Source organism: Triticum dicoccoides, chromosome 7B, assembly GCF_002162155.2.
Source record: "Triticum dicoccoides isolate Atlit2015 ecotype Zavitan chromosome 7B, WEW_v2.0, whole genome shotgun sequence".
Lineage (NCBI taxonomy): Eukaryota > Viridiplantae > Streptophyta > Magnoliopsida > Poales > Poaceae > Triticum > Triticum dicoccoides.
In genome coordinates this window covers 116,377,044-116,400,474 of record NC_041393.1, presented here as the reverse complement: position 1 = coordinate 116,400,474, position 23,431 = coordinate 116,377,044, and positions in this window count along the sequence as shown.

The window sequence follows — 23,431 nt, the reverse complement described above, 5'->3', positions numbered from 1 at the left end:
TGCAGGGATAACCGTGGCAGTTAACAGGGCCGTAAGCTTGTCCATGAGGTCTATCAGCACTTGAGCCGGCGGGCACATAGGGCATCCTGCCCTAGCTGCTCCTAACCCGGAAGTAATTGCAGCCGCGGCTGTAGAGTTTTGTCCGGGTTGAGTCCCAGCCATAAAGACTCCTGCCCAATTTGGTGACTCACAGAGCTCCGGAATACTAAGGCCATCGGAACAGCCCCCGAGCGCATCGTCTTGAACTTGATACAAAGAATCTGTTGAACCGGCGGATAAATCACCGTCAGAGTGGACGGCCGTCTCACCACCATCTTTAGGACCTTCAGACAGTTCTTCTCCGCGGACATAGCCCACAAAGACACGCTTCATGCCGGTTTGAACTCGGGCGGGTTTCGCACGCTGAGCCGTCTCGACGAGGTCGGTGCAGTTGTCCGGCTCAGGCCCCGGCTCACCAATCCGGCCGATGAAGACATGGATCCCTCTGAAGGGGACCCGATACCCGTACTCAATTGAGCCGACGTCGGGGCCCCAGCCTTCATCATCGATGTAGATTTTGCCGCGACGACTTTTGGTCATCCGGCCCACTGCATATCCCTTGAGCCCTTCGAAGTTGCCCTTCAAGAACTCGAATCCACCGTGCACTGGCCCCATGGTGGGCGCCAACTGTCGTGGAATTGTCACGTCAGATGTCCTCGTGAAAGGACTTAGTTGTGGAGCCATCGCCACTAGGAAGCTTGAAGGGGTTAATCGGGACAAAGGACACGAGAGGTTTTATACTAGTTCGGCCCCTTACGGTGAAGGTAAGGCCTACATCTAGGTGGGTTGGTATTGATGTTTCGATGACCAGGGAGCGAGATATGCTATGTCTGGCTCTCGATGAGTTGTTTCTTGCCCTAAGTCGCCCGCAGGTCGTCCCCTTATATACACGGGTTGACGCCCTGCGGCTTACAGAGTCCCGACCAGCTTATACACAATGTCCGGCTTGGTGACTAGTTTAGTCTACCTTATGATACAAGTATATTACTATGGCGGTTTACTACTATGGGCCTTAAGTCGCATGCGTGCCTTAAGCTCTCTATGAACCGCCATCTTCATACTTTGGTCTTGGGCTTCTCTCTGGCGAATCCTCTTTGCGTAACCCGGCCCCTCCTGGGCGGCTTACACAAATAGTTATATCCCCAACAGCATGCAAGATTGCAAATGCGTCAAAATCACTATGCCCACAAATGGCCATCTATGCACTGATGAAAATGGTAAAGACTTCGATCAAAAGTTATACCGCTCCATGATTGGCTCCTTATTGTACCTATGTGCATCTAGGCCGGATATTATGCTTAGTGTTTCCATGTGTGCCTGATTTCAAGCTACACCAAAGGAATCACACCATAAGGCTGTGAAGCATATTCTTCGATATTTAGCTCACACACCAACACTTGGATTATGGTATCCCAAGGGCTCTTCCTTTGATCTCATTGTATATTCAGATTCTGACTATGCTGGTGATCGGGTGGACCGCAAGTCAACCTCAGGCACATATCATTTCCTCGGACAATCCTTGGTATGTTGGTCCTCGAAGAAGCAGAACTGCGTATCACTCTCTACTGCTGAAGCTGAGTGCATTTCTGCTGGATCCTGCTGTGCTCAATCGCTATGGATGAAGCAAACCCTCAAGGACTATGGCATCAATGTGAAGAATGTGCCACTCTACTATGAGAATGAGAGTGATATCAAGATTTCTCACAACCCAGTTCGGCACTTGAAGACAAAGCACATCCAGATTCGTCATCATTTTCTTCATGACCATGTGTTGAAGGGCGACATCTCCATCGACCATGCAAATACTGAAGACCAGCTGGCCGTTATCTTCACAAAGCCCTTGGATGAGAAGAGATTTAGCAAGTTGCGATGTGAGCTAAATATCTTAGAATTTTCGAATGTTCTTTGAAAAGGACACACATCCTAACACTTATGCAAACTTGATGACTTAGATGTGCAACACATGAAGTAACGTTTTTGTTCAATCAATGAAGACTAACCCTCTAAGTGTGAAGAAATTAATGAAGAACTTGATTCTCAGAACCCTACGACAATTGTACGCGGTGTTTTAAATCATCATTCTTATACGGTGGGTTACGCCACCAACCAAAGTTGAAAATCTTCAATTTAAGTTTTTCTTCATTTTTTGAAATTCCTCAGTATTTCAAATTATTCAACTTTGCATTGTCTTCACTCTTTCCTCCATTGGTCCTCATTAACTATATGCATATACTTGAGTTTATGTCCTCTACAGCATTCACTTATTCCTAATTCTTCAAGTTGATTTTTCTGCTAAGTGAATGTGATCAGACCCTTTCCCCCCTCTATGCTAAACTCAACCCAGTATGTTCACAAATTCTTCATGTGAGTTCTAATTGAAACTCGTTCAAAATCTTCACTGTGTTCTTGTCAGCTGAAGAAATTGCAAATGAAACTTTAAAATTTTCTTATCTGAATTTTTGGCTTTTGCCGCTCAAACTGTTACACATCCAACGATAAGAGTTATCTACTCACCCACAATCTTACACGATCTCCACCACACTGTACGTGGGTGACACATGTTGCTAGGATGAGAAGGGTCAGGGGCACGTTCGTTCATTTTCCTTGGGCGAGCGGTTTTTCACCGCGGCTATAAATACCCCTCACCCTCCTAAGACTGCATTTACCCCGCTCGATCTCACTTCCCTCGTTCGAGCTCTCAAGCCTAGCGCCACCGCTACCTTCATCGTCGCCGGTGAGGAAGAGCTTCACTTCCTCGACCTCCTCGTCGTCGTACTCGCGCCAGCTATGGACATCTTCTCTCCGCCGTCGTCGTAGCCGTCTTCCTCTGCCAAGTTAGGCCGTGGAAGATCTGGACTGACGAACTTCTAAATCTACACTCCCAGTTTGTCGTGTTCGTCATAGGGGTAATTAAAAGTTAATTTTACTGCCTTTGTTACTACTGACGATTTTCATCAAATCTTCAAAAGGTGTTTATTCTTCAACTTCCACACTCTAAACACCTCGCACAATCATCTGTTCTTGATCTGTTTCTCTAAGTGACGTTTTTCCTCAAGATTCCTCAATTGTGTGAATCTCACAATCCGCACAACTCTGGAACCGAAGTCAAAGAACACTTAGTGAAATTCTTTAAGACACATCTGGTCAATTTCCTCAAACTTGTTCCGTTTTGCAAAAACTTCTAAGAACGCATATGACCTCTCTAAATTCTTTGCACCTATACTCTATTCACAGGTACACATGTCTGTTGCTGAATCACTAGGTTCTCATCAACTTAACTCATTTGCAGCATTCCTCGATGAAAAGCTGCATACTTCTTTAGAGAACTCAATAGTTCAAATTCCTCAACTGAAGAAAATGGCAGATGGCAAAAGACCTCAGAAGGGAGGAAAGAAACTACAAGTCAACACTGCTTTTGAGATCTCTGCTGACATTTATGCAGGGTACTGCACGCCTGGCAACTCATGGGAAGGAAACCAAGAATGAGAGCAAGGTGCGCATACAGAAAATTGAACGAAGATGGGCACGGGAATGGAGGGAGTACAGATATGTTACTCCAAAATATATGAAGAAAGTCGCTCTAAACCCTCCTTGCCCAAGACCTTCGTTGGCACCTGGCCAAAGAGCTGATCCCACAAGCATCAAACATGGTGAGGATTATGCTGATGAATGTGCCAAGCGGCAAGCCATGTTGGCCAAACAGGCCGAAGAAGCAGTGAAGAAATTCAATGAAGATTCTGCTGCTTCCGCTGCTGAGGCTACCACAAGCAAGAAGGATATTGAAAGTGCGTTATATCGACTAGAGGGGGGTGAATAGGCAATTTTTATGAATTCTTCACTGAGGAATTTGCTGGTGAGGAAATTCCTTAGCGAAGAACTACTTGCAGCCGAATAAGTACTCAGAAGTAAACATAACAGAACACAAGCATAGTCATCATGATGAAATGAAGACAAGCATAGAGTACAGAAAGCGTAAACACAAGATAACACAGGATGAAGACGGATAGACTGAAGAAATTGAACTGAGGAAATTGAGGAAGTCTTCAGTCAAAGTCTTCAAACAGATATGAACAAGCACACAACAAGTGAAATGAGTAATTGAAAGAGTTGAGGAAATAGAACCAGTAAGCTCGGTGAAGACAATGATTTGGTAGACCAGTTCCAACTGCTGTCTCAGTTGTACATATGGTTGGAGCGGCTAGGTATTTAAACCAAAGGACACACAATCCCGAACACACAGTCCTCACCGTATTTTCCTTGAGCTAAAGTCACACAGACCTCGCCCAATCACTCGTGGTAAGTCTTCAGGTGACTTCCGAACCTTCACAACCTTGGTCACTCGGCGATCCACAATTCCTCTTGGATGCTCTAGACCTTGACGCCTAACCGTCTGGAAGAAGCATAGTCTTCAAAGGAAACAAGCGTCGGATCCACGTAGGATCAATCTCTTTAGTGATGCTCAATCACTTTGGGTTTGGGTTTTCCGCAGTTGATGATTTTCGCTCATAGTCCTCGGAGGATGGGTTGCTCTCAAATGACAAGTCTCAGTTTCTCTAGAAGCAGCCAACCAAGTAGTGGTTATAGAGGGGCGGCTATTTATAGCCTAGGGAGCAGTCCGACATGATAAGACATAAATGCCCTTCAGTGATATGACTATTAAGTGGGTAGATATTTTGGGACAGCTGGCGCATAGCACAACAACGGTCGGAATTTTGACTCTCAAATTCCTCAGGGCTATCATGTTTCTCACTGTGTAGGCAATCCGCACTGGCGAATTCCTAACTCCTCAGTCAGAACAAATTCCTCAGAGACCAGAAGAACTTCGTCTCTTTTACTGAAGAATATGACTGAACTGTATGAGATTTCCAATGGCTTCACTCGAAGGGATTGGTAGGTGTAGGATTTTCAGTTGAGCATCACATGGAAAATTTTCCTTAGTATTTCCTCGACCCCCTTTAATAGTACGGTGTTTCCTGTGACTCAAGAAAGAGAAAATGAAACAACGAAAACAAAAGTCTTCACGCTTCATGTTCCTCGAATGAATTTCAAGTCTTCAAGGTCGCACCAATTTCTTCACTTTCAAAGTCTTCAGAAAGTCTTCAGAAATCCAAAGTCTTCAATCGAAGAACTTCATTTTTAGGGGTCGACTTTCTCTGTAAATATCAAACTCCTGATAGACTTATAGACCTGTGTACACTCACAAACGCATCAGTCCCTTAACATATAAGTCTTCAATACACCAAAATCACTAAGGGGCACTAGATGCACTTACAATCTCCCCCTTTTTGGTGATTGATGACAATATAGGTTAAGTTTTCAACCGGGATAAACATATGAAGTGTAAATACTGATATTGAGGAATTTGATTGCAAGATATAGAAGAACTCCCCCTGAAGATGTGCATAGTGAGGGATTTGCTTTTGAAGCAATGCACACTTGAAGAGTAAAATCATGGAGATCTCCCCCTATATCTTGTAATTCATACACACATTTGACATATAGTATGAAGAATTTGAAATGCATGATGAAATATGGCGACTGATGTAATTCAGCATGCGTGTAATGACATTAATGAGGAATAAGCATGCAGAAGAACTCAGGAAAAGTATCAGACCACCATAGTGTTTAAGATTACAACTCGATCCAGCAAAGTCATCAGAAGAACGAGAGTTGTATCTTAGCAAAAAAAAAACACCCATATAAGATAGACCCGCTTGAAGACTAATTCAAATTTCTCCCCCTTTGTCATTGAATGACCAAAAGGGTTGAGAATGAGGACTAACACCCCTGAAGAATATCATGAAGATGGAGGAGCGCCAGCGTTGTTGGGGTCGTGTGTCGTTGTAGGGCCTGCCGCAGTGTCGTCCAAGTCTTCATACTCGTCTGTGTCGCGCGATGAAGAATATGAACTGGCTACCAAGGGAGGAACCTTGACCCTCTTGTATTTCTTCGGAGGAGGAGCAGACCAGTCAAAATCGTCCTTGAAGCCCATTTGCTTCAGATCTTCTTCACCATACAGATGTGACAGAATAGCCCAGGTGCGATCGAAGACTTCATGGAGGTAATAATGGTTTTTCTTCACTGCATTATGTGTAGAAGTCATGTTGTGAAGAATAGAACCAAACTGACACTTAACCCATTTGTTGTTTCGATCCACCTTCTGGTGAAGACTAAGAAGCAGTTCACGGTCAGTCATCACACGAGGAGCAGTGGCTTGAGGTTTTGACTTGGGAGCATTGGCAGTAGAATTATGAGTGGCAGAGTCATCATTGGTGGAATAAGATGCAGCTTTGCGAAACTAGCCAGCCAATGGACGTATGCCTTCATAAAAAATAGCAGTGGCCTTGCCATTTTCATCAGCTGAGGAAAATGTCCGCTTGAGGACTTCAATAGGGGGCAAGTAGCTGCCATGGTTGAGTGTATCAGCCTTGTAATTGAGTGAAGACCTTATTCTGATGAATCTCATAATCCAAGGAGCATAAGGCTTCAGCTCAAATGGAGATTGTGCAACATTTTCCAGAGTCCTCATGAAGAAATCATGATAATTGACAAGAATGCCATGCATGATGTTGAATAGCAGATTCTTCATGATGCCAACAATGTCCTCATCAGAGGAGTCGTGGCCTTTGATAGGACTCAAAGTCTTTGTCAGAATGCGATAGACTGTTTGTGGCACATACTGTAAGTCCTTCATGAGGAATTCGGTCCTTGGGGTTTGACCGGGCTTCAAAGGCTTCATTAGCACTTCCATGTAATGAGCAGTAAGTTTAGGTTCTTGGTATAGACAACGAGCACCTTCAGGTGGAGGACTGATTGGAAAGGCATGAAGTAATTCAGAGGTCGGTGCCTTATAATGAGTATTCTCGGTCATCCAGTCCAACACCCAAGTGTTGATATCATCAGCATCACCTGTGATGTGCAGCGTTGCGTAGAACTGAAGAATAAGCTCTTCATTCCAATCAATAATGTCAGTGCAAAAGTGGAGCAGTCCTGCATCGTGAATCACTCTGAGGATTGGAGAGAAGCAAGGCATTGATTCCATATCCACGTGAGGAATATGCGCGTGGTCGAAGACTTTGTCTTTGTTGAAAAGTAGTGAAGAATAGAAGTTTGCCTGGCTGGCAGTCCAGAAGCGCTTCCTTTTAAGACGAGCAGAGTCATATGGGTTGAATTCAGTGAAGAAAACATGCTCGCCGAAGAAATCATCAGCCTTGAATTTTTTGCTTCTTTGAGAAGGGATCATTTGGCTTGGGGTGAGGAGTATCGGTTAATTGCATCACCACCTCAGGAATCGCAATCTCAGGTTCCACAGGCTGAGGAATTTTAGGCTCTTCTTCAGTTGCAGCCTGGGTCATCAATTCTTCATTAACATTTTCATCAGCACTAGTGGCTGGAATTTCTTCATGGACAGATGGGGTTGCATGAGGTTCTTCAGATCCCATTTGTACTTCAGTAGCAACAGGGTACTAAGGAATTTGTTGAAGTGGAGTGAACAATGGAGAGTTGGGGTGCTGACTTTCTCAAAAGTCATCATTCATCACGGGTGTGGTACAGCCAATGTCCACATCTTCATCTTCCATTTCTTCAAGCCAGCCTCTTCAACAGTAAACTGAGGCATAGGCGAGGAGACAATAGGTGTTGAAGGGATTGCATCCACTTCAATTTCTTCATCCAATTGCTCTGATGAAGCAACACAAGGGTTTTCTTCATCTGATTCACTTGGAATCACATAATCTTCACCAAAAGGAACAAGGTCCTTTGATGGCATGGATGAGACAGGAACGACATCAATTGGGTTATCAAATGGACTTGTCAAAGGCTTCATTTTCTTCGAAGCTGAAGAATCTGATGAAGCTGATGCCTTCCTTTTCATCATTTCTGCATGCTCTGCAGCCTTGGTCTTCTTCACATCTGATGCAGATGGAAGGATTGGAATTTGGTTCATTTTCTTCAGGCATAACTAATGCAGTTGCCCTGACTTCTTCATTTTCTTCAGGCGCACCACTAGTGGATGCCCTGGCAATTTCATCAGCGGCTGGAATACAGACATCAGCCCTGGTACTTCCATTTTCTTCAGCACCCTGATTGTCATCAGCGGTGCTGGCATGTTCTTGAGTAGGTTGGACAGATACTTCAGTAGGAGTGACTTCAATGTGCACAAGAGTAGCAGCACTTGAAGTGAATTTCTTCGTCAGGTTGACGAATCAGACCTTGGTGCCCTTCCAGTCAGCCTTGTAGGCTTCAAATTCTTCGCTAAGCTTCTTGATTTCAGCTTGCAGTGCAATAAGCTGCTCAGGCGAAAGATTGAGGATGTTGTCCTTTAGGTAGCGCTGCTTCTTGTATTGCACTTTCTTCAATGACCTTGCTTGGTCATACTTCCATTTTTCTTCTCCAATGAAAGTAGTCAAGACATGACTTTGACCAGGAGTGAGGTTCATCTCCGGAAAAATCCATGTTCGGGTCCTTGTGCCATAGATCAATGAAGTCTAGGATCAACTTTGGATCCAGTAACATTGGCACAGTGCTGCCTTTGGCTCTAGCGGCCTTGGCCATCCTGTCTCTGATGATTTTGGCGAGTTCTTCATCATCAGCCTCATCATCATCAGATGGAACTTAAAAGGTGACCTGCTTCTTGTGAGGACTTGGTCGAGGGCCTCGTCCAGCAGTGGCCTTTTTCTTCAGCAAAGAGGGGCCAGTTGAAGAATTTGGTGCAGCTGAGGAACTTGCAGATGCTCCTAAGGCAATTGAGATGCCTGTAGTCCTTTGACATGTGGCGAGATGCATAGGTGCTGAGGATTTAGTTGGAGCAGCTGAAGACTGTGCCGGAGGAGCTGAAGACTTGTATGGAGGAGGAGCAGTTTGAGGAGTTGGCCGTGAGGGCTTTGAAGAATCTGGCCGTGAGGGCATTACTGAGGAGCTTGGCCGTGAGGGCATTGCCGAGGAGCTTGGGCGTGAGGGCATTGCTGAGGAAGCACTTGGCTTGTAAGTAGGCTTCTTAGGCATGGCCTTCTTTGGCTTGCTTGCAGAGGTCTCAGCAGCAGTAGCAGCAGCACCAGAGTCTTCATTAAATTTCCTCACTGCTTCTTTTGCATGTTTGGCCAGTTTGGCCTGGCGCTTTGCCCATTCATCAGGACAATCCTCACCGCGCTTGAGGCTGGTGGGATCTACCAGTTGTCTAGGACCCAACGGAGGTCTTGGGCATGGAGGATTGAGAGCGAATTTCTTCATATACTTGGGAGTAACATATCTGTACTCCCTCCATTCACGTGCCCATCTCCTCTCTATCCTTTGTATGCGCACCTTGCGCTGATTTTTGTCCTCCTTGCCAAATTTGGCCTTATCAGGAGTGCAATAATCCTTGTATATGTCATCAGGAATCTCGAAAGCAGTATTGACCTCAGGCCTCTTTCCACCCTTCTGTGGCTTCTTACCATCAGCCATTTTCTTCAGCTAAGGAATATGAACAATGGAATTTTCTGAAGATGTATGCAACTTTTCTTCGAGGAACGCTGCAAATGAGTTAAGTTGATGAGAACCTAGTGATTCAGCAGCAGACATGAGTACATGTGAACAGAGTATAGTTGCGAGGAATTTGGAGATGTCATATGCGTTCTCAGAAGGTTTTTCAGAAAGAATAAGTTTGAGGAATTTGACCAGATGAGTCTTGAAGAATTTCACTAAACATTCTTTGTCTTAGGTTCTAGAATTGTATAGATCGAAGATCCACACAATTGAGGAATCTTGAAGAAAAATTATTGCTTAGAGAAACGAATCAAGAGCAGATGACATGTGAGGTGTTCAATCTGTGAAGATTTGAACAATAAACACCTTTGAACATTTTTAAGAAAATATTTGGATCAGAGAGGGCAGTAAAAGTAACTTTTAATTACCCTTGATGAAGAACACGACGAACTGGGAAGTGTAGATGTGAAGTTCGGCAGTTCAGATCTTCCACGCCCTAACTCGGCAGACGAAAACAGCTACGGCGGCGGCGGAGTGAAGAAATCCGCAGCCGGCACGAGTACAGCGGCGATGAGGTTGAGGCAGTGAAGCTCTTCCTCACCGGCGACGATGAAGTAGCGATGGTGCTAGGGTTTGAGAAGCTCGAGCGGGAGTGAGAACGAGCGGAGTAAAAATGAAGTGAGGAAGGGGAGGGGGTATTTATAGTTGGAGTGAAAAATTCTACGCCCGAGGAAATTGGACGAACGTGCCCCTGACCCTTCTCATTCGCTTGACATGTGTCACCCACGTACTGAGAGGTGGCGATCGTGTGAGATCGTGGGTGAATAGATAAGTATTATCGTGGGATGCGGAACTGTTTAAGCGGCAAAACCGAAAATTTAGATAAGATAAGTTAAAAGTTCCTTTAGCAATTTCTTCAGCTGACAAGGACACAGTGAAGATTTTGAACGAGTTTCAAATAGAACGCACATGAAGAATTTGTGAATAGATTGGGTTGAGTTTAGCATAGAGGGGGAAGGGTCCGATCACATTCACTTAGCAGAGAAAATCAACTTGAAGAATTAGCAATAAGTGAATGTTGTAGAGGATATAAACTCATATATATATATATATATATATATATATATATATATATATATATATATATATATATATATAATATACAATGAAGGAAAACGACGGAAAGAGTGAAGACAATGCAAAGTTGAAGAATTTGAAAAACTGAGAAATTTCAAAAACTGAGGAAAAACTCAAATTGAAGATTTTCAACTTTTGGTGGTGGCGTGACCCACCGTATAGGAAAGCTGATTTCAGACACCGCGTACATTTATTGTAGGGCTCTAAGAATCAATTTGTTCATTAATTTCTTCACACTTAGAGGGTTAGTCTTCATTGATTGAAGAAAAACGTTACTTTGTGTGTTGCGCATCAAAGTCATCAATTTTGCATAAGTGTTAGGATGAGTGTCCTTTTCAAAGAACATTCGAAGATTCTAGGATATTTAGCTCACACCTCAACTTGCTAAATCTCTTCTCATCCAAGGACTTAGTGAAGATATCGGCTAGTTGTTCTTCAGTCCGTACATGCTCAATAGAGATGTCGCCCTTCCACACATGATCACGAAGAAAATGATGACGAATCTAGATGTGCTTTGTCTTCCAGTGATGAACTGGGTTGTGAGCAATCTTGATTGCACTCTCATTGTCACAGTAGAGAGGCACATTCTTCATGTTGACGCTGTAGTCCTTGAGAGTTTGCCTCATCCACAGCAATTGTGCACAGCAAGAACCAGCAGCAATGTACTCAGCTTCAGCTATAGATAGTGATACGCAGTTCTGTTTCTTCGAGGACCATTAGACCAAAGATCGTCAAAGGAAATGGCATGTGCCAGATGTTGACTTGCGGTCCACACGAACACCAGCATAGTCAGAGTCTGAATATCCAATGAGATCAAAAGCCGAGCCCTTGGGGTACCATAATCCAAGAGTTGGTGCGTGAGCTAGATATCGAAGAATATGCTTCACAGCCTTATGGTGTGATTCCTTCGGTGTAGCTTGAAATCGGGCACACATGCAAACACTAAGCATAATATCCGGCCTAGATGAACATAGGTACAATAAGGAGCCAATCATGGAGCGGTATACCTTTTGATCAAAGTCAATACCATTTTCATTAGTGCATAGATGGCCACTTGTGGGCATTGGAATTTTGACCCCTTTGCAATCTTGCATGCCGAATTTCCACAATACATCCTTGAGGTATTTCTCCTGGGATATGAATATGCCATTGCGTTGTTGACGAATTTGAAGACCTAAAAAGAATTTCAACTCTCCCATCATAGACATTTGTTATTCTTCACTCATCATATAGGCAAATTCATCACTATAACGTTGGTCAGGACAGCCAAAGATAATATCATCAACATATATTTGGCACACAAACAATTCATCATCATAAGACTTAGTGAAAAGAGTTGGGTCGAGTGAACCGGGTTTGAAGCCTTTCTTCATGAGTAATTCCTTCAAAGTATCATACCATGCCCGAGGGGCCTGCTTGAGGCCATACATGGCCTTATTGAGTCTGAAGACTTTGTCAGGATGTTTTGGATCTTCAAAACCTGGGGGTTGAGCAACATATACTTCTTCCTCAAGCTTACCATTGAGGAACTCACTTTTCACATCCATTTGATATAAGGTGATATCGTGATGGTTAGCATAAGCAAGTAATTTGCAAATAGCCTCAAGTCTAGCAACACATGCAAAAGTTTCATCGAAATCAATTCCTTCAACCTGTGTGTAGCCTTGAGCTACAAGCCGTGCCTTATTCCTCACCACAAGGCCATTTTCATCTTGCTTGTTGCGGTAGATCCACTTTGTGCTAATGATGCTGTGCTTGCGAGGATCTGGACGATTGACCAGTTCACAGACGTTGTTGAGCTCGAACTGATGTAATTCTTCTTGCATAGCTTGAATCCACTCAGGCTCCAGAAATGCTTCATCTACCTTAGTGGGTTCTGTGATAGAGACAAAAGCAAAGTGCCCACAAAAGTTAGACAAATGTGAAGCTTTTAAGTGTGTGGGAGGACCTGGTGCTTCAATGTCATCGATGATTCTCTCAATTTGCACTTCGTTTGCAACGCGAGGATGAGCGGGTTGTCGTCGAGGAATTTGATCCGCATTTTCTTCAGGACCATTTTCCTCAGCACCATTTTCTTCAGGTGCTCCAGCTCGACGTTCTTCACGTTCTGGAATGAATTCTTCAGCAGATTCTTCAGTAGGAATGATATCCTCAGTAGCCTTGAACTTGATAGATTCCTCATGTGCTGGTTCATCTATCACAGGAGGTAGGTGCTCTCTTTGCGAGCCATTAGTTTCATCGAACCACACATCTACAGTTTCAAAAACTTTGTGAAGAACATTGTTGAAGACTCTGTAGGTGTGCGATTCCTTTCCGTAACCAAGCATAAAATCCTCATGTGCTTTCGGTGCGAATTTAGAAGTGTGATGAGGATCTCTAATCCAACATTTAGCACCGAAGACTTTGAAATAACTCACATTGGGCTTTCTGTCAATGAGGAGCTCATAAGCAGTCTTCTTGAAGAATTTGTGAAGATATACTCTGTTGATGATGTGGCACGCAGTATCAATTGCATCAATCTAGAAACAACGAGGTGTCTTGTATTCATCAAGCATAGTGCGAGCCATCTCAGCAAGAGTTCTGTTCTTGCGCTCCACGACACCTTTCTCTTGAGGAGTATAAGGAGCAGACAACTCATGAGTAATACCAAGTTCATCAAGATAGTCATCAAGACCGGAATTCTTGAACTCAGTCCCATTATCACTTCTGATGTGCTTGATCTTCACACCAAAGTTGGTTGAAGCCCTCGAGGAAAATCATTTGAAGACTTCCTGCACCTCATGTTTGTAAGTGACAATGTGCACCCATGCGTAACGAGAATAATCATCAACAATAACAAAGCCATATAGAGATGCATCATTTGAAACAGCAAAATAATGATTAGGACCAAAGAGATCCATGTGAAGCAATTCAAATGGTCGAGTGGTAGTCATGATAGTCTTTGCTAGATGTTTGGCCTTGATTATCTTTCCAGCTTCACAGGCTCCGCATAAATGATCCTTGCGGAATTTGACATTCTCAATGCCAATGACATGCTTCTTCTTCGCAAGCGTGTGCAGATTCCTCATGCCAGCATGACCAAGTCGTCGATGCCATAGCCAGCCTTCTGAAGCTTTTGCATGTAGGCATACGGCCGGTTGTGGTCCTGTAGAGAAATCGATAATGTACAAGTCTCCTCTCCTAAAGCCTTCGAAGACTTTGGAATGGTCACCTTCCGTGATACAACACAATGATACTTGCCAAAGACAACAACCATATCAAGATCACAAAGCATCGAGACAGACATGAGGTTGTATCCTAAGGACTCGACAAGCATGACTTTGTCCATGTGTCGATCCTTTGAGATCACAACCTTACCTAGACCCAATATCTGACTTTTGCATTTGTCAACGAAGATGATATGCTTCAGATGCGATGGTGATAAGGGAGTATCCATCAATAGATTCTTGTCACCAGTCATGTGATTCGTACATCCACTATTGAGGACCCACTCATTGGCTTTGGGTTGATCATCCTGCAGATGAATTAGTGCAACTTACGAACTCGTATACTTCATCAGTGAAGAATATGACATCAATATCATCAGGTAGTAGAACACATAAAACAGTATGAGGACGTGAGAAATGAAAGTTCATTTCTTCATGATTAGCCTGCGTCCTTTCAGGCATCTTTCAGGTCTCTAGCAAATTCTTCAGACGTTTCAAGTACGTCAGGAGACATGACCCTGTATAAGAGATTAGTTCCTTTTCTTCACCACCCAAATCTGAAGGGGTGGCAAAGAATTCATCACTCTATGAGCTCCATATGAGAAAGGTGGCATAGAAGCCAGTCCATTTCGTTTCACATAAGAGGAGTTAGGATAAGCAAATGAATAAGCAGAGAAATTCTTCGAGGACTTATGAACATAATGGTTAGAAGAATAATGCTCATATTCATAGCCCTTAGCTCTTCCCTGCGAAACAAAGGAGTTAGCACGATGATGATCATATGAGGACTTTGATTCTTTTTAGGAATTTGATCCATGTGAGGAATTTTGTCCGTATGAGGACTTGGATTCATCTGAAGAATTCGGTCCATATGAAGAATTTGATCTGGGGTTCCTATTCTTCACAGGTGGTGTCATGAGAACATTCACCTGAAGACTTTCAAGGCACTTTTTGGGAACCCAGATTTTCTTCATAGGAGAACCATTCCTGCAGTTAGTGCCGACATATCTAGTAAATACTTCACCATTCTAATTTTTGAACAATTTATAGTTGGAGTCAAATGACTCATCAGAAGAATGAGGAGATTCACATGTAAAGCCAGATATGGATCAACTGGAGGTCCCTTTGCACTAACCCATGAGGTTTGGGGGTACTGCTCAGGCTTCCAATATGTTCCATCAGCATTGAGTTTCCTCTCAAAGGCAATACCCTCTTTCCTAGGGTTCCTGTTGAGGATCTGCTTTTTAAGCATGTCATAAAGGATCTGATGCCCTTTGAGGCTTTTGTACATGCCTGTCATGTACAATTCCTTCAGCCCTGCATCATCAGTGATACTAGCAATGTCCTCAGATGAGGAATTAGTGATAGCAGAGACAAATGAAGAATTTGTAGCATTAGAAGAATTTGAACATTCAGGTGAAGAATTGGCAGTTTCACGTTCAATGCACTTCAAACCAAGAATGAGCGCAAGGTGCGCATACAGAAAATTGAACGAAGATGGGCACGGGAATGGAGGGAGTACAGATATGTTACTCCAAAATATATGGAGAAATTCGCTCTAAACCCTCCTTGCCCAAGACCTTCGTTGGCACCTAGCCAAAGAGCTGATCCCACAAGCATCAAATGTGGTGAGGATTATGCTGATGAATGTGCCAAGCGGCAAGCCATGTTGGCCAAACAGGGCAAAGAAGCAGTGAAGAAATTCAATGAAGATTCCGCTGCTTCCGCTGCTGAGGCTACCACAAGCAAGAAGGATATTGAAAGTGCGTTATATCGACTAGAGGGGGGTTGAATAGGCGATTTTTATGAATTTTCACTGAGGAGTTTGCTAGTGAGGAAATTCCTTAGCGAAGAACTACTTGCAGCGGAATAAGTACTGAGAAGTAAACATAACAGAACACAAGCATAGTCATCATGATGAAATGAGACAAGCACAGAGTATAGAAAGCGTAAACACATGATAACATAGGATGAAGACGAATAGACTGAAGAAATTGAACTGAGGAAATTGAGAAAGTCTTCAGCCAAAGTCTTCAAACAGATATGGACAAGCACACAACAAGTGAAATGAGTAATTGAAAGAGTTGAGGAAATAGAACTAGTAAGCTCGGTGAAGACAATGATTTGTAGACGAGTTCCAACTGTTGTCTCAGTTGTACATCTGGTTGGAGCGGCTAGGTATTTAAACCAATGGACACACAATTCTAGACACACAGTCCTCACCGTATTCTCCTTGAGCTAAAGTCACACAGACCTCGCCCAATCACTAGTGGTAAGTCTTCAAGTGACTTCCGAACCTTCACAAACTCGGTCACTCGGTGATCCATAATTCCTCTTGGATGCTCTAGACCTTGATGCCTAACCGTCTGGAAGAAGCACAGTCTTCAAAGGAAACAAGCGTCGGATCCACGCAGGATCAATCTCTTCAGTGATGCTCAATCACTTTGGGTTTGAAGGTGTTTGGGTTTGGGTTTTTCTCACTTGATGATTTTTGCTCAAAGTCCTCGGAGGATGGGTTGCTCTCAAATGACAAGTGTTAGTTTCTCTGAGAGCAGCCAACCAACTAATGGTTGTAGGGGGCGGCTATTTATATCCTAGGGAGCAGCCCAACATGATAAGACATAAATGCCCTTCAATGATATGACCGTTAGGTGGATAGATATTTTGGGACAGCTGGCGCGTAGCACAGCAATGCTCGGAATTTTGACTGTCAAATTCCTCAGGGCTATCATGTTCCTCACTGTATAGGCAATCTGCACTGGCCAATTCCTAACTCCTAAGTCAGAACAAATTCCTCAGAGACCAGAAGAACTTTGTCTCTGTCACTGAAGAATATGACTGAACTGTATGAGATTTCCAATGGCTTCACTTGAAGGGATTGGTAGGTGTAGGATTTTGAGTTGAGCATCACATGGAAATTTTTCCTTAGTATTTCCTCGACCCCCTTTAACAGTACGGTGTTTCCTATGACTCAAGAAAGAGAAAATGAAACAACGAAAACAAAAGTCTTCACGCTTCATGTTCCTCGAATGAATTCCAAGTCTTCAAGGTCACACCAATTTCTTCACTTTCAAAGTCTTCAGAAATCCAAAGTCTTCATTCGAAGAACTTCATTTTTAGGGGTCGACTTTCTCTGTAAATATCAAACTCCTGATAGACTTATAGACCTGTGTACACTCACAAACGCATCAGTCCCTTAACCTATAAGTCTTCAATACACCAAAATCACTAAGGGGCACTAGATGCACTTACAGCTATGCCCAAGAAGCCTGCTCGCAAACCACCTTCCTCGGCAATGCTCTCTCGGCCAAGCTCATCTGTGCCCTCACGGAAAATCCCTCAAGCTGCTCTAGTTCCTCCGGTTGCAAAACCCTCAGCTCCTCCGACGAAGTCCTCAGCACGTGTGCATCTCGCCACTTGCCAAAGGACCACATGCATCTCAATTACCTCAGGAGCTTTTGCAAGTTCTTCAGCTCCTCCTCTGTCTTCAAAAGGCGCCACTGTGCTGAAGACCAAGGCCACTGCAGGACGCGGCACTAGACCAAGTCCTCACAAGAAGCAAGTTACCTTCCAAGTACCATCTAATAATGATGAAGAATTAGACGATATCATCAAAGACAGAAAGCAAAGGGCCGCTAGAGCCAAGGGCAGTGATGTGCCTATTCTATTGGATCCAAAGAAGATCCTGGATTTCATTGACCTCTGGCACAATGACCCGAGCACTCCTTTGTCAGAGCTAGACCTCACTCCTGGACAAAGTCACATGTTGACGGCGTTCATCGCTGAAGAAAAATTGAAATATGATCAAGCCAGCACTGCGAAGAAAGCCCAGTACAAGAAACAACGCTTTCTGAAGGACAACGTTCTAAGGCTTTCACTTGAACAACTCATCGCTCTGCAATTTGAGATCCAGAAGCTAAGTGATGAATTTGACGCCTACAAGGTAGAATGGCTGGGAGTCAAAGTCAAAATTTTCAAAATGGCGAAGAAATTCACTTCCAATGTTGCTGATCCAACACACATTGAAATTCCTCAGGGTGAAGCATATGCTCAGCAAACTTAAGAACATGCCAGCATCACTGATGAAAATCAGGCTGCTGATGAAATTGCAAGCACCAGGGTTGAAGAAATTCCAGCCGCTGAAGAAACTGTCAGGGCAACCACTAGTGTTGCGCCTGAAGAACATGTCAGGCCAACTGAAGCATATGAAGCTGCGCCTAAAGAAGTTGAACAAGACAGGACAACTACATCAGTTGTGCCTGAAGAAATTGCTCCAATTTCCTCTGCTCCTCCTGCACCAACACCAAGCCCAGTCCTTCCTTCTGCTCTGGAAGTGAAGAAAACAAAAACTGCAGAGCGAGCTGCTCTGAAGAAAAGGAAAGCATCTGCTTCCTCAGAATCTTCTGCACCCAAGAAGGCGAAGGTTTTGACAAGCTCACTTGAGAATCCAATTGACATTGTTCCCCTCTCAAGCATGCCATCAAAGGAAGTCATTCCTTTTGGCGAAGACTATGTGATTCCGAGTGAATCTGATAAAGAAAATCCTTCTGCTGTTTCGACAAAGCAGATGGATGAAGAAATTGAAGTGGACACTTTCACTTCAACTCCTCAGGTATCATCGCCACTGCCTTAGTTCACAGCTGAAGAGGCAGGCATTGAAGAAATGAAAGAAGATGAAGATGTGGACATTGGGAGCACCTCACATGTGATGAATGATGACTTTTGGGAAAGTCAGCACCCCAACTCTCCTTTGTTCACACCACTGCAACAAATTCCTTAGTCCCCAGTACCTACTGAAGTTCATATGGGCTCTGATGAAATTCATACTGCCCCTTCCATTACTGAAGAAATTCTAGCCACTAGTGCTGATGACAAAGCTGCTGAAGAAATGGAGACCCAGGCTGCTGCTGAAGTAGAAGCTGAAATTCCTCAGCCTGTGGCTCCAGAGATTGAGATTCCTGAGGTTGTGCTGCAATTAACTGACACTCCTCAGCTGAAGTCGAAGAATAGATTCTCAAAGTCGCCAAAATTCAAGGCTGATGACTTCTTCCATGAGCATGTGTTCTTCACCGACTACAACCCGTATGACTCTGCTCGTCTTAGAAGGAAGCGTTTCTGGACTACCAGCCAAGCAAACTTCTATTCTTCACTGCTTTTCAATAAGGAAAAAATCTTCGATCATGCGCATATTCCTCATGTGGACATGGAATCACTGTCGTGCTCCAGTGCTCAGTGTTCTTCATGATGCTGGATTGCTCAACTTTTGCACTGACATATGTGATTGGAATGAAGAACTCATTCTTCAATTGTACGCGACGCTGTACATCACAGGAGATTATGATGATATCAACTCTTGGGTGTTGGACTGGATGACAGAAAACACTCGCTTCAAAGCACCGGCCTCTGAATTGCTTCATGCCCTGCCTGTTAGTCCTCCCCTTGAAGGTGCTCTTCGTATATATCATGAAACTAAACTGTCTGATCACTACATGCAAGTGTTGATGAAACCGCCGAAGCCTGGTCAAGCCCCAAGAACCAAATTCCTCATGAAGGAATTGCTATATGTGTCTCCGACTACTATCGCATTCTGACGAATACATTGAGTCCAATCAAAGGCCATGACTTGAATGATGAAGAATTCGTTGGCATCATGAAGAACCTGTTGTTCAATATTATGCATGGTATCCAAATCAACTACCATCACTTCTTCATGCGGACTATGGAAAACGTTGCTCTGTCTCCCTTTGAATTGAAGCCTTACGCTCCCTGGATTATGAGATTCCTCAGATTAAGGTCTTCAATCAAATACAAGGCTGACACACTCAACCATGGCAGTTACTTGCCCCCTATTGAAGTCCTCAAGCGGACATTTTCCTCAGCTGATGGAAAGGGCAAGGCCACTGCAATTGTTGATGAGGGCATTCTTCCATTGGATTGACAGTTCCGCAAAGCTGCCTCATACTCCACCAATGATGACTCTGCCACTCATGATTCTGCCGCCAATGCCTCAAAGCAAAGTCCTCAAGCAACAGCTCCAAGGGTGATGACTGATCGTGAGCTTCTCCTCAGTCTTCATCAGAAGGTCTATCGCGATCATAAATGGGTCAAGCGTCAGTTTGGTTCAATTCTTCACAACATGACTGCTACATATAATCCAGTGAAGAAGAACCATTACTACCTCAATGAAGTTTTTGATCGCACTTGGGCTGTTCTGACTCATCTCTACGGTGATGAGGATCTCAGGCAGATGGATTTCAAGCAGGACTTCAGCTGGTCTAAGCCTCCGGCAAAGAAATTAAAGAAAGTTGAAGTTCCTCCCTTGGTGCCCAGCTCATATTCTTCATTGCGCGAAACCGATGTAAATGAAGATTTGGACGACATTGCGGCAGGCCCTACTCCAACAACTGACCCCAACAACGCTGGCGCTCCTCCGTCAACTTCGTGATGAAATTCTTCAGGGGCGTTTGTCCTCATTTTTCGTCCCTTTTGGTCATTTGATGACAAAGGGGGAGAAATTTGAGTTAGTCTTCAAGCGGGTCTATTTATATGGGTGTTTTTTAAGTTGCAACTCTCGCTCTTCTGAAGTGTTTGTTGATTGAGTTGTAAACTTAAGTCCGGTGGTGACCTGATACTTTTGCTCTGTTTTTCTGCATGCTATTTCCTCATATATCCTGTGCACGCATGCTGAATTACATCAACCATATTTCAGCATGCATTTCAAATTCTTCATTCGATATGTTAAATGGGTGTATGAATTACAAGATATAGGGGGGAGATCTCCATGATTGTACTCTTCAAGTGTGCATTGCTTCCAAAGCAAATTCCTCACTATGCACATCTTCAGGGGGAGTTCTTCTATATCTTGAAGTCAAATTCCTTAATGTTGAGCACTTTCAATTCATATGTTTATCCCCATTGAAAACTTAACCTATATTGTCATCAATCACCAAAAAGGGGGAGACTGTAAGTGCATCTAGTGCCCCTTAGTGATTTTGGTGTATTGAAGACTTATAGGTTAAGGGACTAATATGTTTGTGAGTGTACACAGGCTCTATAAATCGATGAGGAGTTTGATATTTATAGTGTATGTCGACCCCTAAAAATGAATGTCTTCAGCTGAAGACTTTGGTTCTCCTGAAGACTTTGAAAGTGAAGAAATTGGTGTGACCTTGAAGACTTGGATATTCATGCGAGGATTATGAAGCGTGAAGACTTCTGTTTTCGTAGTTTCATTTCTCTTTCTTGAGTCATAGAAACACCGTACTGTTAAAGGGGGTCGAGGTAATACTAAGGAAACTAATTTCCAAGTGATGCTCATCTCAAAATCCTACACCTACCCAATCCTTTCAAGTGAAGCCATTGGAAATCTCATATCAGTTCAGTCAATTTCTTCAGTGACAGAGACAAAGATCTTCTGGTTTCTGAGGAATTTGTCCTGACTGAGGAGTTAGGAATTCGTCAGTGCGGATTGCCTACACAGTGAGGAACGTGATAGCCCTGAGGAATTCGAACATAAAATCTGACCGTTGTTGTGCCACGCGCCAGCTGTCCAAAATATCCTACCACCTAATGGTCATATCCTTGAAGGGCATTTATGTCTTATCATGTCAGGCTGCTTCCTAGGCTGTAAATAGCCGCCCCCTACAACCACTAGTTGGTTGGCTGCTCCGAGAGAAACTGGCACTTGTCAATTGAGAGCATCCCATCCTCCAAGGACTTTGAGCGAAAATCATCAAGTGAGGAAAACCCAAATCCCAAAACCAAACCTACAAACCCAAAGTGATTGAGCATCACTGAAGAGATTGTTCCTGTGTGGAACCGACGCTTGTTACCTTTGAGGACTGTGTATCCTCCAGACGGTTAGGCGTCATGGTCTGAGCATCCAAGAGGAATAGTGGATCGCCGAGTGACCAAGTCTGTGAAGGTTTGGGAGTCACCTGTGAAGACTTACTACGAGTGTTGGGCGAGGTCTGTGTGATCTTAGCTCAGGAGAATACGGTGAGGATTATGTGTTCGGGATTGTGTGTCCTCGAGTTTAAATACTCAGCCGCTCCAACCAGACGTACAACTGTCACAACAGTTGGAACTGGTATACCAAATCATTGCCTTCACCAAGCCTACCGGTTCTATTTCCTCAACCCTTTCATTTCCTCATTCATATGTTGATGAACTTGATCATTACTGTTTGAAGACTTTGGCTGAAGACTTTCTCAATTTTCTCAATCCGATTTCTTCAGTCACATTGTCGTCAGTCTGCTTATCTGTGTTTACGCTTTCTGTATTCTGTATTTGTCTTTCATTTTATCATGATGACTATGTTGTTGCTCTCTGATGCTTATACTTGAGTACTTATTCCGCTGCTAGTTGTTCGTGACTTAGAAATTTCCTCACCCTGAAATTCCTCAGTGACGAATTTGTAAAAATCGCCTATTCACCCCCCTCCAGTCGACTTAACGCACTTTCATATATACACACGCACAACTAATACATGTATATTGATCTCCTTCTTAATTTAAAGACGAGGGACATGCGGGATCAGCTACCAGAGAATCGCGTACAAGCGATTCAAGAGGAAATATAAAGATTTTTGCTTGACCAGGTCATAGATCCCAAAGGAGAATTCCATTACCCGCTACCAAAGTAATGCCTCCATGTAATAATCCGCATGCAAATTGTAGGAGAAATTGTATATACCAACTTGTATATATGTGTATATGCGTGAATGGTCGTGCGAGAAAGTCGATATATATATGATTGGTTCTACGAGAAATTCTATTTATATATATGCATAGCGTGTACAATTTGTAGTAGCGTAAAATATGTTTCAAATGAAAAAGAATTAAATGGAAAACACAAAACTAAAAGAAAAAATAAATCATAAAACCAAAAACCCTTTAACCTTTAAGTCCCGGTTGGTATTACCAACCGGGACTAAAGGTCTCCCAGCCCCCCGGCGCGGGCTCGTGCCACGTGGTGGGACATTAGTGTCGGTTCGTGTTGAACCGGGACTGGGGAGGGGGGTAGCTTTTGTCCCCACCCGAACCGGCACTAAAAGGACCTTACGAACCGGGACTATAACTCGTTTCTGCACTAGTGAGAGAACACACCCTTGATCTTTGAACTGAAGCATATCGTTAACTCATGTGACAATATAGCATGAACGTCTACTGCATAATTGACAGCTATCGAAGCCAAATAGTTCAATGCGCGCAGTCATTTGAGAGGAACGGGTGGCGGTTAAGATTCTATGCCGGAGATCCCATGACACAGGAGAGGGAGAAGGAGATTGATGACATGGGCTATTTTCTCCTAACCCTAGCTTTGATGGCACGACGTCACAAGAGAGAAGAAGACAGCGCAAAGCAAGGAAGATGATGGGCACGCAATTCAGAATTCAATTTGGTTACAGCTCGAGGTCTATTTTGCAAAATGTACGATGGGCCTCTTTCTTGGATGCGTCCTGTCCCTCCCTTTTCAATCCAACGGCTGCTGGGCCATCGGTGCACCAATTTGTTGGTTTCACTGGATATGTCCTCCGGCAACTAGTGCATGTAGACACTTCCAAGGCCCAGGAGAACATTTGAACT